At 40.5% G+C, this 15,532-nt stretch overlaps 1 gene segment (V, D, J or C); it reads right to left on the minus strand.

Annotated features, from left to right (window-relative positions):
* The window catches only part of LOC117350919, a 244,863-nt gene that overhangs the window by 6,541 nt on the left and 222,790 nt on the right, over nt 1-15,532 (minus strand).

The following is a 15,532-nucleotide window of genomic DNA, read 5'->3' on the forward strand; positions in this document are numbered from 1 at the left end:
TGTGAGTACAGGTAAGTGCATTAATGTGTGTATGTGTGTGTGTGTGAGTTTGATGCCCTGTGCCGTGCACTTATACACCTCTCCCCACGTGTTTGGGTGTCCCTGGGCACCTCTCGCCCCTGCCTGCTGCCAATCATAGGAGACCACGGCTTTCAGGATTCAGACTATTTTTGTTTGTTGGCGATCAGGTGGAACGGAGACGAGTGTCCCTGGGGATCTTACCTCTCCCCTTCCCTAGAAAGATGCAACCTTCCATTCTCGATTAACAAGGTGACTCATTTTGGCTTTTCGCACCTTTACCCACTTAAGTCTCAGCTCTCGGTAACTGGCTCCCCTCTGCTTGCATGTTGTGGTGGTGGGGGAGCCAAGGGAAGGCTGACCATCTGCAACGTTACAAAGCGTCCTTCTCTCTTCACACTCGCTATCCAGGCCCCAGAGTGGGTTGCGAGAAAAGAACAGCAAGAATTAAGGCAAATACCAAAATATGATGGAAATTGAAATCACTCAGAGATATTATACAAAAAATGTGTCTCCCTACTAATCAAAGAATAATTAGAAAAAAAAAGAGAGGTTGACACAGGCCGTAAGTTGTTGAGGTTCCTGGAGATATAACTAGGGCTTTAGCTTGTTAAGACCCCCCCTGGCCTAGGTGAACCCTCATTTTTTTGTCGCCCTTCCTCCCATCCAGCATCTCCCCTCCAACCTCCTCCATCCCAGGCCTTAACGTTACCACCGTTGCAAGGTGTGTCTGGGAGTTGCAGCTGCCTTAATGGTCGTAAAACAGTCTAGTGAGACTGCGTTGGCTTTCAATTCGGGCAGGGGCGATGCTCAGATTCTGTTGTATAGTTTATCGTTTCTCATTTATATTCCGCATTTAAAAAAGGCGGATTATAACCAAACATACACAATTAAAATAACAAAACAAAACAAACCTTTCATGGGGGAGTGTGGTGCAGTGGTTAAAAGCTACAGCCTCAGCACCCTGAGGTTGTGGGTTCAAACCTTACGCTGCTCCTTGTGACCAAGGGCAAGTCACTTAATCCCCTGGTTCATTAGATAGATTGTGAGCCCACCAAGTGAAAAGTTTCAGCCTCTGATAACCAGAGCTGGTATTGTGACATCATAATGGCTTATTCCACCAATAAGAGCCAACCTCGTTAGTGATGCCACAATGGCTTGATTGTCCTAGACTTGGCTCACTTTTACTATACTTTGATTTCTAGAGTGGCATAGTCATTAGCGCTACAGCCTCAGCACCCTGAGGTTGTGGGTTCAAACCCACACTGCTCCTTGTGACACTGGGCAAGTCACTTAATACCGCCCCCCCCCCCCCCATTGCCCCAGGTACATTAGATAGAGTGTAAGCCCAGCAAGACAGACAGGGAAAAATGCATGAGTACCTGATAAGGGGTACAGATAAGAGTAGAGGTAAGGTTAGAGGGATAGGATTAGAGGTAATTTGCAAAATTAGTCAGAGACCACTGTTCAGGCAGTGCGCCTGATGGGCCGCCGCGAGAGTGGACCGCTGGGCGAGATGGACCTCTGGTCTGCCTCTGCGGAGGCAACTTCTTATGTTCTTATGAATAAATTTCTGTAAATTATTCTGAGCTCTCCTAGAATAGTATAGAAAAATGAATAAATAAAACCATAAAAATTGCCAGATCATATGAAAAACATCAACTATGACGTTTTAACAATTTTTTAAAAAATTTACACAATTTTTACATTTTAATCAAGTTTCAAGTTTAATAATGATTTGATTTATCGCTTAATCCAAATTCTAAGCGATTAACATATTGATAAAATTACAATGTAAGGGGAATAATACAATAAATAAGACTGACAAAATTATTAACAAATTTGATAAGACAAGAAACATAAGGGAGGAGATGGGAAAGAATTACAATATATTTAAAAGATAAAGAGACAAATAAGGAGGGCACATAAGGAAAGGGGGAAAGGAAAAAAAAATATAAAAAATATAAAACCCCCCTTTTTTTTTTTTTCTTCTTTTTCTTTTAAATTTACTTCAATAAAAGTTTGGAAAGAAAAAATGATATCAATTCAAAGACAAAATGATTAATTTATAGTTTACCTTTAAATTTTTCTATATTGGTTTCTTCCCTTAAATGATTAGGGAGAGAATTCCAGGTTTGGGGAGCTGTAACTGAAAAAATTAATTGTCGTCGGGTATTTATAATTTTAAGGGAAGGAATCGTTAGTAGATGTTGTTCAGCGGATCTTAATGTTCTATTGGCGGTGTATGGGATCAATAACTTGTAAATAAAAGCTGGGGTTTTAAAGAGAAGAGATTTAAATGTAAGCAGACATAGTTTATATGTTACCCGATGTGTAACTGGAAGCCAATGGGCTTCCCTAAGAAGCGGTGTTACGTGGTCGAACTTCTTTGCTTTAAAAATGAGTTTAATGGACGTATTTTGAATGATCTGTAGACGTTTGATTTCCTTTTGAGCTATCCCGTTATACAGAGCGTTACAGTAATCTATTTTGGAAATAACGAGAGAGTGGATAAGAGTTTTGAGAGACTTAGCACAAAGAAATTGGGAAACAGAACAAATTTGTCGGAGTCTAAAGAAAGAGGATTTGACAATATTACTGATGTGGTCGTGAAAAGAGAGTTTATGATCAAATGTAACACCTAAGATTTTAATGTTATAGACTTCTTGCAACGGAACACCCTTGATTGTAATTGGAAGGTTAAGTTTTAAGTTATCTTTCCAGGGAAAGAGCATAATATTTGATTTATTGATATTCAGTGCTAGTCTATTATTATTTAGCCATTGTGATATTTTTTCAAGTTTCATATTTATTGTTGGTATGTCCAAAGGGTTATTGGTATCTATGGGATGTAATAGTTGAATATCAACGGCGTAAGCATAAACATTGAAGCCGATGTATTGACACAGAGTAAGTAATGGGGCGAGAAAGATATTGAATAGAAGTGGAGATAGTATAGATCCTTGAGGCACACCGTATGTTGTGGTAAAATTATTAGAAGTTTCGTTATTAAATGACACAGATGAAGTACGATCAGAGAAATAGGATTGAAACCAAGATAAGACCTGGTCTGTGACACCAATAGATTGTAGCCTATTTAGTAAGAGCTCATGGTCGATCGTATCAAAGGTGGCTGAAAGGTCTATAGAAATTAAAAGAACTGACTGGTGGTGATCCAAGAAATATTGTATGGATGTGGTCATACCTACTAGTGAGTATTCTGTGGAATGGTGTTGCCTAAAGCCTGTCTGATTTGGGTGCAAGATGTTAGTTTTTTCAATGAAATCTGACATTTGATTAAACACCACCTTCTCAGTTAATTTTTTTTTTTAAATATACACAAATTTACACACTCTATACCAGGGGTGTCAAAGTCCCTCCTCAAGGGCCGCAATCCAGTCGGGTTTTCAGGATTTCCCCAATGAATATGCATGAGATCTATTTGCTTGCACTGCTTTCATTGTATGCTAACAGATCTCAAGCATATTCATTAGGGAAATCCTGAAAACCCAACTGGATTGCGGCCCTTGAGGAGGGACTTTGACACCCCCGCTCTATACTTTATAAAATGTTGTCTGGTTTAGCTCCATCATATCTGCCCTCCAGATTTGAGTTGTTGGAAAGTACTCAATCTCGAAGGATCCATGGGTTATTTAGTTACGTGACTATTAAGGGGAAAAAAAGAATGCAAGGCCTCTGAACATCTGTCTATAGTGCTCAGCTGTGTGCCAATCTTCTGACACAGACTTCCTGTTCATGTGGGCATTCAGAGTACAGCATCTAGAAGTTCAGTGGCTCCTTCACCACTTCTTTTCTCCTTTTATGCCATAATCAGCGTTGCAAATCCAAGAGAGATATGGTGGTGGCATGGTGGAAAGTGTGAGCCCACCAAAACCTTACTCTACTGCCATATAGGTGCCCCCTGTAGCCATGAGGGCTATTGGGGTGGTAGACAGGTGCGTCTAGTAGGTTTGGGGGAGTTTTGGAGAGCTCACCATAAACTCTAAGGTGTATATGGTGAGATGTACTTCTGGCACCCTTTATGTGAAGTTCACAGCAGTGCCCTCTAAGGTGTCCCACTGCTCTATTGACATATCTGTGTGGCCATTCCATCAGAATGATGGCCACTCCCATGTCCAAATGGTCTGGATGTGGATGTTTTCAACTTGGACGTTTCTTTGATCGAAAGAGGGGTATAAAGTTAGGTGTCCTTGGCTTGGACATCCTGTTGGCCTAGACGTCCAAGTAGATGATTTAAAAAAAAAAAAAATAATATATATATATATATATTTTGGGACTTCTAGTGGTTCGGCTTGTAAAAATGGACTTAGACTTCCTTTTCGAAAATAACCCTCAGTATGAAAAAGGGAATCAAACTTTTATAGGAATTTCAGATTGGGCAGATGAAATTAGGAAGATGTTTATTTAACGTTAGAGTGCGCTAACTTCTGCTGTGCCTCCGCTATTCCTATGGGTGTTATGGCGGTGTGTGCACAAAGGACTCCTGCACAGCTTAGAGGGAATTTTGGTTCAGCTGTGGCACCCTCTCTCCAGCCCCCCTTTCATGTTTATAGCGCTCCTGCCTGATATCTCAGTCCCTCTTTCCAGCCCCCCTCCTTCACGCTAATTAGATCCACACTGGGATGAGGCAGAGTTCTTCCTTGTTCCTGCTGGTAGCAGGTTAATGCTTTGAACCACATACAGAAGAGGTTTGGTGCCACCTCGTCCTAGTATAATCCCAATCAGGGTAAGGGTGGGGCTGATGAATTGCAGACACACACCTCTGCCCGTTATTACCTCCGTGAACTGGCTCTGCCTCTGGCCTCCTGTAATTTTTCAAGAATGATACAGTTCTGCTACAAACAAAATTTGGGCCGGGTATGGGTTGCTTTTGGGGTTCCTACTCTTTCAGGTCACATGCTTTCTCAAGGGACCCTCGGCCACAAGAGGGCACCCGCTCAAACTCAGGGGCGGAAAATTTCATGGCGACACCAGAAAGTATTTCTTCACAGAGAGAGTGGTTGATCATTGGAACAAGCTTCCAGTGCAGGTGATCGAGGCAGACAGCGTGCCAGACTTTAAGAATAAATGGGATACCCATGTGGGATCCCTACGAGGGTCAAGAGAAGGAAATTGGGTCATTAGGGCATAGACAGGGGGTGGGTAAGCAGAGTGGGCAGACTTGATGGGCTGTAGCCCTTTTCTGCCGTCATCTTCTATGTTTCTATGCTAGCAGACTCACAATATTGGTCGCCGTACCTTAAGAAGGAAATGGCGATACTCGAGAGGGTACAAAGGAAAGCGACATGTCTGATAAAAGGTATGGAAAATCTTTCATACGCTGAGAGATTAGAGGAACTCGCGCTCTTTTCCCTGGAAAAGAGGAGACTTAGAGGGGATGTGACAGAGACCTACAAGATCATGAAGGGCTATCCACTCTTACCACATCCTCTGGCAATGCGTTCCAGAGCTTAACTATTCTGAGTGAAAATTTTTTTTCTTCCAATTGGTTTTTAAAAGTATTTCCCTGTAACTTCATCAAGTAGGCAAGAGGAATAAGCACAGGCCAACCATAGTCAATTTTCCGTTGTCCTATTTTGATATCTCTGTGTTTGAATGTTTCAGTGTTTCTTTTCTCTCTTTGAGACTTGCTCACGCCTCCTCTTGTTTCTCTGGTAGGTGGCTTCCCAACGATGTTTCTAACCCCCCCTCCCCTCTTTTTTTTTTTTGGTTCCTGTTTGTAGTCAGCAGCGGCCATCTGGTGCACAGATTTGAATAAGATTTTATATATTTAGACGCAGAACAGAAAGCAGCAAAGACTGAGATCCTAATTTTATGTAAAGGGATTTTCCGCACCATTTCTCATTCTCTGAACAAACAAGCCCTCGCAAAGTTTGATTATCTGGGGTCTGTCAGTTCCTGAAGGGCTGTTGAAATGAATTACTTCCTGCTATCCTTTTTTTAAAATCAATATAATTTTTATTGAATTTCGCAAGAATACAAATTGCAAAGTGACCATAATGAACAGAAATTGAACCTCAAAAACTATACCAGTATTGCAAACAATGAGAAAGTTACCCCCCTCCCCCTTGTACAAAAGCATAGTGCAGTTTTTAGCGCCTGCCATGGCGGTAACACTCCAACACTCTTAGAATTCCTGTGAGCATCAGAGCTGTTACAGCCGCGGCTGGTGCTAAAAGCTGTTACGCTTTTCGAAAAGGGTTTAAACTTTCAACAATAATCACAACTAGACCAACACATGAACAGTGTGTATATAAAAATTAGGAAAAAGATGAGCATTGAGAAAAAAATCCATCCGCTCTGGAATGTTGCTACTTTTTGGGTTTCTACCAGGTACTTGGGACCTAGGTTGGCCACTGTTGGAAATAGGATACTGGGCTTGATGGACCTTCGATCTGTCCCAGTATGGCAACTCTTATGTTCTTTTGTGAGCCAAGTTTTGGACAATCAAGCCATTGTGACATCACTGATGAGGTTGGCTCTTGGGCATTGGTGGAATGAGGCATTATGACATCACAATCTCAGCTCTGGAATGTTGTTACTCTTTGGGTTTCTGCCAGGTACTTGGGACCTGGGTGGCCACTCAACAAGATGCTGGACTTGATGGACCTTCAATCTGTCCCTGAACAGCAATTGTTGTGTTTTTATGTGAGCCAAGTATAGGACAATCAAGCCATTATGACATCACTGATGAGGTTGTCTCTTGGGCATTGGTGGAATGAGGTATTATGACATCACAATCTCAGCTTTGAAATGTGGATACATTTTGGGTTTCTGCCAGGTACTTGGGACCTGGGTTGGCCACTATTGGAAACAGGATGCTGGGCTTCATGGACCTTCAGTCTGTCATGAACGGCAATTGTTGTGTTCTTTTGTGAGCCAAGTTTTGGACAATCAAGCCATTGTGACATCACTCATGAGGTTGGCTCTTGGGCATTGGTGGAATGAGGCCTTATGACATCACAATCTCAGCTCTGGAATGTTGTTACTCTTTGGGTTTCTGCCAGGTACTTGGGACCTGGGTGGCCACTCAACAAGATGCTGGGCTTGATGGACCTTCAGTCTGTCCCTGAACGGCAATTGTTGTGTTCTTATGTGAGCCAAGTATAGGACAATCAAGCCATTGTGACATCACTGATGAGGTTGGCTCTTGGGCATTGGTGGAATGAGGCTTTATGACATCACAATCTCAGCTCTGGAATGTTGCTACTCTTTGGGTTTCTGCCAGGTACTTAGGACCTGGGTTGGCCACTATTGGAAACCGGATACTGGGCTTCATTGACCTTTGGTCTGTTCTAGTATGGCAATTCTTATGGTCTTATGATTTGCTTAAACAATAAAAAGTCTCTGATTTGTAAAATTTCTGTTATTCTGTTGTTTCTGGCTTATTTTTTTTTTTAAGTTACATGTAATTAAATGATGACAATTCTTAACATATTTTACAAGAGATTCTATCATATCATACTTCTTCCATTCTGCTTTAAGAGCCAATACACTTAAGTTATAAACAGTGGCGTACCTGGGGCCCATCATTTTTTGACACCTCCCCCCCCATCTGTACGAAAAACATGATTTTTAGTAACAATCCACACGTCACACAAGTACCTAGGAAAAGGCAGCATCTTCCATACTGCAGTGAGCAGTACAACATCAATACAACATCAATACATGTAAAAGTAAACATGCCAGACTAGTACAGATCAATCCGAACAGAAAACCATGTCTGTCGAACACACAGAACACAGAAAACACCTTCGCCTGGTATGAAATATGTCATCACAAACTAACCCCTCCCCCTTTTACAAAACTGTGGTATGATTTTTAGCCATGGTGGTAACATCAGATGCCAACGCTAAGAAACGCTCAATAGTTTTGTAAATGGGGAGATAGAATAAAAGGTTAAACTGAAGCATCAAGAAGCTGGACTCTGCATACAATGCAACACCACAGAAACAGCGACGCATCTCCCCTAAAGCAAAAAATAAATAATCAGAATTATTTTTCTACCTTGTCTTCTCTGGTTTCTGCTTTCCACATCTTCTTGTCACTCTCTTCCTTTCATCCACTGTCTACCCTCTCTCTTCCCCTTCTATATGGCATCTTTTCTCCTTCTATTTCCCTTCCAGAGAATTTATGTCTCCCCCTTCCATCTCTCCCTTAGAAACATAGAAACATAGAGTTTGATGGCAGAAAAGGGCCGGTGGCCCAACAAGTCTGCCCACACAATAACCCTCCCTCCCACAAGTCTACTCAAGACGAACCCTCCCTCCCTGAAGTATCCATCTTTTAAGCAAAACCCTGTGGTACCCCCACCTGCTGGTCCCATCGACGCTTGAAGTCAAGCACACTACTGGCCTCGACCACCTGGCGAGGAAGACTATTCCATTGATCGATCACCCATTCGGTGAAGAAGTATTTCCTGGTGTCGCCATGAAATCTTCCCCCCTTAAGTTTTAACGAATGCCCTCGTGTCGCTGTGGGACCCTTCAGAAAAAAAGATTTCTTCCTCCACTTCAATGTGACCCGTGATGTATTTGAATGTTTCTATCATGTCCCCCCTTTCTCTGCGCTCCTCGAGAGAATATAAGCGCAGTCTGGTCAGACGTTCTTCATATGGGATGTCTTTAAGTCCTGAGACCATCCTAGTGGCCATTCTTTGGATCGACTCACCCCCGTTGATCTGGCATCCATCTTCTTCCCTTCCCTCCTCCAATAGTGTAGCATCTCTCTCCTCTCATCTTCTTCTCTTCCCTCTCCCACACTCCCATGGTCTGGCATTTCACTCTCTCCTCTCCCTTCCCCCCACTTCTATCAGCATCTGCCCCCTTTCTTTCCCTCCAACCCAATTCTATCCAGTATCCTTCCCCTTATGTCTCTCTCCCCTTTCACTGCACACCAATTCCATCAGCATCTGCCCCTTTCTCTCCCTCCACTACCCTTCTATGCTCCTCTGTCTCTCCAAACCAGCAAGGTTCCACTATGACTGCTTCTGCCGCCTCTGCTCCGGAAAAGGTAAGTGATGTAAGAGGGGGTGGGCCGGAAGACACAGGGAGCTGCGGTAAGGTCCCACGATGACTGCGGCTGCCGGTCCACCTCTTCCGACATCGCTTACCTCTTCCGGAGCAGAGGTGGCAGACGACAGTCATTGTGGGACCTTCCTGTACTTCAGCTGATTCTGCCTTGGAATAAGTATGGCAGCCACACTGAGGTGCAGCGCGGAGGTTCTGGACCCGGCCGGCCGGCTGGCTGTGCACCCCCCTAGGGCTGGCACCCAGAGTGATCCGCACCCCCTGCCCTTGGTTATAAAACATCTCTGCCAACCCTGTATACAGTCACATTCTTAATGCTTGTATTTTGTCATTTGTAAATTATTTATTTATTCAATTTTCTATACCATTCTCCCAGGAGAGCTCAGAACGGTTTACATGCATTTATTCAGGTACTCAAGCATTTTTCTCTGTCTGTCCCAGTGAGCTCACAATCTATCTAATGTACCTGGGGCAATGGAGGGATTAAGTGACTTGCCCAGGATGGATTTGAACCCACAACCTCAGGGTGCTGAGGCTGTAGCTTTAACCCCTGTGCCACACTCTCCCCCTAGTGGGCTGCATCTGTTGAATACCTAGGATATGACTATGGAGAAATTAGCATGTTTTAAAGCCAAATTATCCCACAAATTGATTATATATTTCAGATATTCATAGCAAATCTGCTAATAGTCCTGAGCTTCAGTTTGTCTCAACCTGCAGGCAGAACCATGACCCAGATTATATAAATTTTTACCTTTTCAAACTTTTATATTTAATATTTTTTCATTGACAAATAGTGTAGTAATTGAGATCTCCTCTGCTTTTGGTACTGAAAAGCACCTGTTTTACTGCTCAGTGTCTGGAATTTCCCCAAATAACACTTTGCGTACTACCAGTATAAGGGCTTCTTGACAGAGATAACACATCGCAGTGAGAAAGTTCTTCTTAATACTTATTTGTTCAGTCCCTCCAAGTTACAAAACATTTTCTAATCTAATCTAATAATTAATGTCTATACCACATAGCCCAAAAGGTCAATGCGGTTTACATAAATTTTAAGAATACAATACAAAAGGATTAGATTAGTTAAATGCTAAACAGGTGAGTTTTCAATTGCTTTCTAAAATCATAATAAGACGCTTTGCTTAAGCTGATTAATGATTGGTGTGAAGTTTCAATAATAAAACCACTCAGATGTTTTCTAGATTTAATGACCCCAATGCTACTTCTTTTTTTTGGGGGGAGGAGGTACTTCCACCTTTTCTTCCAGTTTAGTTTCAAGGTTTTATTAAAATTTGATTTAATTGCTTATCTAATTTCTAAGCGAGTTTACAATATATATAAAAAAAGGGCATGAACATAATAAAAATGCCATTAACAATACCATTAATACTTACAAAAAGAAAGCAATTACAAAGAAACATCAACTAATAATTGGCAGAACTAGGGTGGGGATTCTAGGGTAGGCAGATCCCCTGGTAGAGAGTGACAGAAGGTTCCTGAGAGGCTGTAGTGTTGTTTAGTTTAGACTATTGCAATTCAGTGCTGTTAGGTGTTCCCAAGAGTGCAATTCATGCGCTCCAAGTTACACAAAACTCGATTATTCATGTTCTGTTTGGTATTGGGAAATTTGACGATGTGTCTGAATTTTATGTGAAACTTTACTGGTTGAAGATTGATTTTAGAATACGATATCAACTGCTGTTGCTAACTTACCTTTGCCTTCATGGAATGGCTCCGAGATATTTGATCAACTGTATATCTGAGTATCACGTAGTTTATGCTCTGCTCAAGCTGGAGAGTTATATGTTCCTACTATACAGCAGGCAAGGTTGAAAGTCACAAGAATGGGAGCTTTTTCTTGTGCTGGTCCAGAAGCGTGGAACGCTATTCCATTGTGTATTAGAAAGCAAGAAGATGTGATTTTTTTTTAAAGAAGCTCGTGAAGAGACATCTTTTTTGCAAAATGAAGCGTGGGTGGTGAGCAATTTCATTGGGTAAATTGTATGATATGTTGATGAAATTTATACATGTGTGTCTTATGGCTGTTTTAATGCTTATTGTGAATGTGGTATTGTAACCCTCCTTGTTAAAAGGGTATATAACTAAATAAACCATAAATAAATAATAATAACCCCTCTCCCCCCACAATGGTAGGACAGTTGACAGAGAATGTCCACCAATCATGGAGGGAATATTGTTTCAGAGTCCTCATTCCTGTACCATAACCACTCTTTCTTGGTATCATAGGCAGGAGAGCTCTTGACATTCTTTCTATTTGGGAAGATTCTGATTCTCTGGGATGCTGAGAGGATGGTCCCTGCTCTGCTTGGGGAATGGGGGTGAAGTTCTTTGGGCTCCCAGGGAGGAGGGAGGGTCAAAAGGATAGGTGGGGGAACGGGATTGCTTAAAATTAGAAGCATAGGTCTTCATGATTGGAATGAAATTCCATTATATATGTAACAGCAAAGAAACTTGGCGACTGAAGAGACTCTTGGAGCATGGGCATGTTGGAGATGTCTTTTTTTTTCAACAGCTTGGACTGTGATTTTCAACCTTTTTTATCCGTGGCACAATAGTTTATTGGCTTATATCTCGCTTTATACAAAGAGGGTTCCAAAAGGTACTTACATAAGTTATGTTGGGCCAAGCTCCATCGAAAAGGGCGAACAGAATGCTAGGAATTATAAAGAAGGGGATCACAAACTGATTGGAGAAGGTTATCATGCCGCTGTACCGGGCCATGGCATGCCCTCACCTGGAGTACTGCGTCCAGCACTGGTCGCCGTACATGAAGAAGGACATAGTACTACTCAAAAGGATCCAGAGAAGAGCGACTAAGATGGTTACGGGGCTGGAGGAGTTGTCATACAGTGAAAGATTAGAGAAACTGGGCCTCTTCTCACTTGAAAAGAGGAGATTGAGAGGGGACTTGATCAAAACATTCAAGATACTGACGGGAATAGATCTAGTAGATAAGGACAGGTTGTTCACTCTCTCCAAGGTGGGGAGAACAAGAGGGCACTCTCTAAAATTGAAAGGGGATAGATTCCGTATGAACGTAAGGAAGTTTTTCTTCATCCAGAGAATGGTAGAAAACTGGACCGCTCTTCCGGAGTCTGTCATAGGGGAAAACAACCTCCAGGGATTCAAGACCAAGTTGGACAAGTTCCTGCTGAACCAGAATGTATGCAAGTAGGGCTAGTCTCAGGGCGCTAGTCTTTGATCAGAGGGCCCCACGTGAGCAGACTGCTGGGCACGATGGACCAGTGGTCTGACCCAGCAGCGGCAATTCTTATATTCTTAATTCATTATCATTTGCTACTCAAAAACATTCTCATAAAGCTCATGCGTTTTTTTTTGTTTATCTATCAGTGAAGGGTTGTAAGTTCAAAAGATTCCATGAGTGCATGAATTCAAACAATTAAAACTCACGTTTTTCTCATATTTTGGAATTCAGAAGGCGTTTGAAGACGTATTTCTTTTCTAGATTTTTGGTTAATTAATTTTTCATGATGAGCGTTCAGATATGAGTTTAGTGTAATCTTTGTAATGCGGTCTTGATGTTGATTTTATGTTATGTTATAATCTTATAGCAGAGAACAAAAAAGAAGAAACAAAGCCTCAAAATACTATAAGATGGATAGCAAGAAGTGGGACTAGAGACATCACAACCAGTGAGGGAACACAAATCTTTAATTAGAAAAGAGTCATTAAAACAAACAAAATCAGAACTGGGACCCAGTTTCGATGACAGCATCGCCTTCTTCAGTGGACAATATTTATCTAAAAGAATACATAACCAATTATACATATGAGTCAAACAAGTGAATACACATAAAATGCTATAGAGTAATACCTCGGAATCTGAACTTAATCCGTTCCAGAACCCCGTTCGAGTTCCAAGACAATTTTTCCCATTGAAAATAATAGAAACTGGATTAATCCGTTCCTGGGTCCCACAAACTCAAATTTTAACAGGAAATACACTGGATTTGAAGGTAAAATATGAACAAATATTCCAAAACAGAGTTCGGATTCTGGGGCAAAATTTGCTTGAATTTGTAGTTCGGATTCCAAGTTGTTCGAGTACTGGGGCGTTCGGATTCCAAGGTATCACTGTATAATGAAATGAATTAGATAGCAATGACAGTAAGAATAAACAAATGAAATGGTGCGTTGAAAATGTGTCTTGATCGTCATAAACTAATCATTCTAAATGAAATGAAAAAGTTTTTTAACAACTTAAATATTAAAGGCTAAAATAAATATCGCCTATTAAAATTTTTTTTTTCAAAATCTTTATTCATTATTACATCTCACAACAAGTGTACAATAATATAACAATTGATTCATATAGATCACTTGAAAATCTTTTCTATTATCATCATAAATACATAGATTTAAGTCCCTCCCCCACCCTCCCCTTCCACCAATAATATAATTCAAGTATATTATACATATATTATATTCAAAGATACTGAAAAACCAATAATATAACTATACATCCCCCCTTTTCCATTCTTATAACATACTTTTTGTGCAAAAACGGTGTCTAATCATTACAAAATGTTGGTGCCTATTAAAAATGTAATACACATATTAAAAATGAAATTAAATTTAAAAAGGTTTACATTTCTAATCAAAAGACATTTAAAATGAATAACATTGTTTAAAAATGTTTCCTATAAAAATCTATAAAGACCCAAACAATGCATATGAAAATAAATATAAAACTATATAAATGCATTATAATATTATGAAATAACTAATCATTTAAACTTTTAAAAGATATATACAGCAAACTGTTTATGAAAAAAAATGAAAACTGGAAACTAATAGCAAACCCAAAATAATTTATAAAAAGGCTTAAATATAAAATTTTGCATAAAACATTTTAACATGTGATAATAGAATTATAATCATGCTGTAATGAATGGATGAGTTAATTGCCACTACAAAGCCTGAAAAATAATAATATAACTGGCATTTCTTTAATTAACAATTTAACCAGAAGATGAGCTCTAATAGTCAAATGAAGTTCGTTTTTAGGGCAATTTTGTTTTTCAATCTGAATAAATTTCACACGCATCGCTTTTTTAAAAAAATGAATGTTTTTTAATGTACATAAGATAGGGGCTTTATAATTCTTGAATAGGGAGACAATTGATTTGTTTCTGTGCTCACCATGCCTTTATGATTAATCTATAATTGTTTCTAGTCTACTAACTTCAAACAGCTTGTCAAAGTTTTCTCTTCTCTCTAAGTGGCACTGTTTAAAGTTCTAAATATGGTGGTCACATTACCAATTCATTTCAGTTTATCACTCACCCGATTAATTTTGTGACATTGAGTAAATCAATTCTTTTATAAGTTCATTATGACTTCAATATAGTCTTTTGATTGATTTAGACCATAAGAACATAAGAAATGCCTTCACCGGATCAGACCATAGGTCCATCTAGTTCGGCGACCCGCACACGTGGAGGCTACGTAGATGTTCCTTGATGAAGACCTTGTTTACTTGTATCCCTCAATGTGATTGGCAAGAAGGTGTGCATCCAACTTGCCCTTGAATCCTAGAATGGTGGTCTCCGTCAGAACCTCCTCCTGCTGCCCCTCAGTTTCAGTCCATGACCTCTAGTCCGAGTCACATTTGACAATGTGAATAACGATGTTTCTTGCTTTATTTTATCGAATCCTTTTAGTATTTTAAAAGTCTCTATCATATCCCCTCGCAGTCTTCTCTTCTCAAGGGTGAACAATCCCAGTTTTCCGGGTCGTCCTTTTTAGCTCAAATTCTCCATGCCTTTTACTAGCTTCGTGGCTCATCTCTGCATCCTCTCCAGCAGGGTTATATCTTTCTTTAGGTAGGGAGACCAGTGTTGGATACAGTACTCCAAGTGTGGTCTGACCATTGCTCTGTAAAGCAGCATTATGATGTCCGCCGATCTACTTGTGATTCCCTTCTTTATCATGCCCAACATCCTGTTTGTTTTCTTTGCCGCCGCTGTACATTGAGCCAACGGCTTCAGGGTCCATGATCCATTAATTGTTTAAAGCTGAGTATCAATTTTTATTGACCACTTTTTATTGACCACCATTTCATCTAGCTTGATAGGAATTAAGTCATCATTAATGAAATGATATATATTTTTAATGCTTGTTTTCTGCTCAGTTAATTAATTACTATATTTATCCATTGAGAAAGACATGGAGGAAGCTACTGCTTGCCCTGGATCGGTAGCATTCTTTGAGATTCTGCCTGGAATCTTGATACACTTTGGGGTTCTAGAATCTTTTGTGACTTTGGGATTCTGGAATGTTGCTACTCTTTGGGTTTTGGCCAGGTACTAGTGACCTGGATTGGCCACCGTTAGAACAGGCTGTCCCAGTAAAGCTATTCTTATGTTCTTATACATGGGGTGAGTGGTGCACAAAATGGTCACCTGCTTGGAATTGCT

This window comes from Geotrypetes seraphini, chromosome 16 (genome assembly GCF_902459505.1).
Source record: "Geotrypetes seraphini chromosome 16, aGeoSer1.1, whole genome shotgun sequence".
Classification (NCBI taxonomy): domain Eukaryota; kingdom Metazoa; phylum Chordata; class Amphibia; order Gymnophiona; family Dermophiidae; genus Geotrypetes; species Geotrypetes seraphini.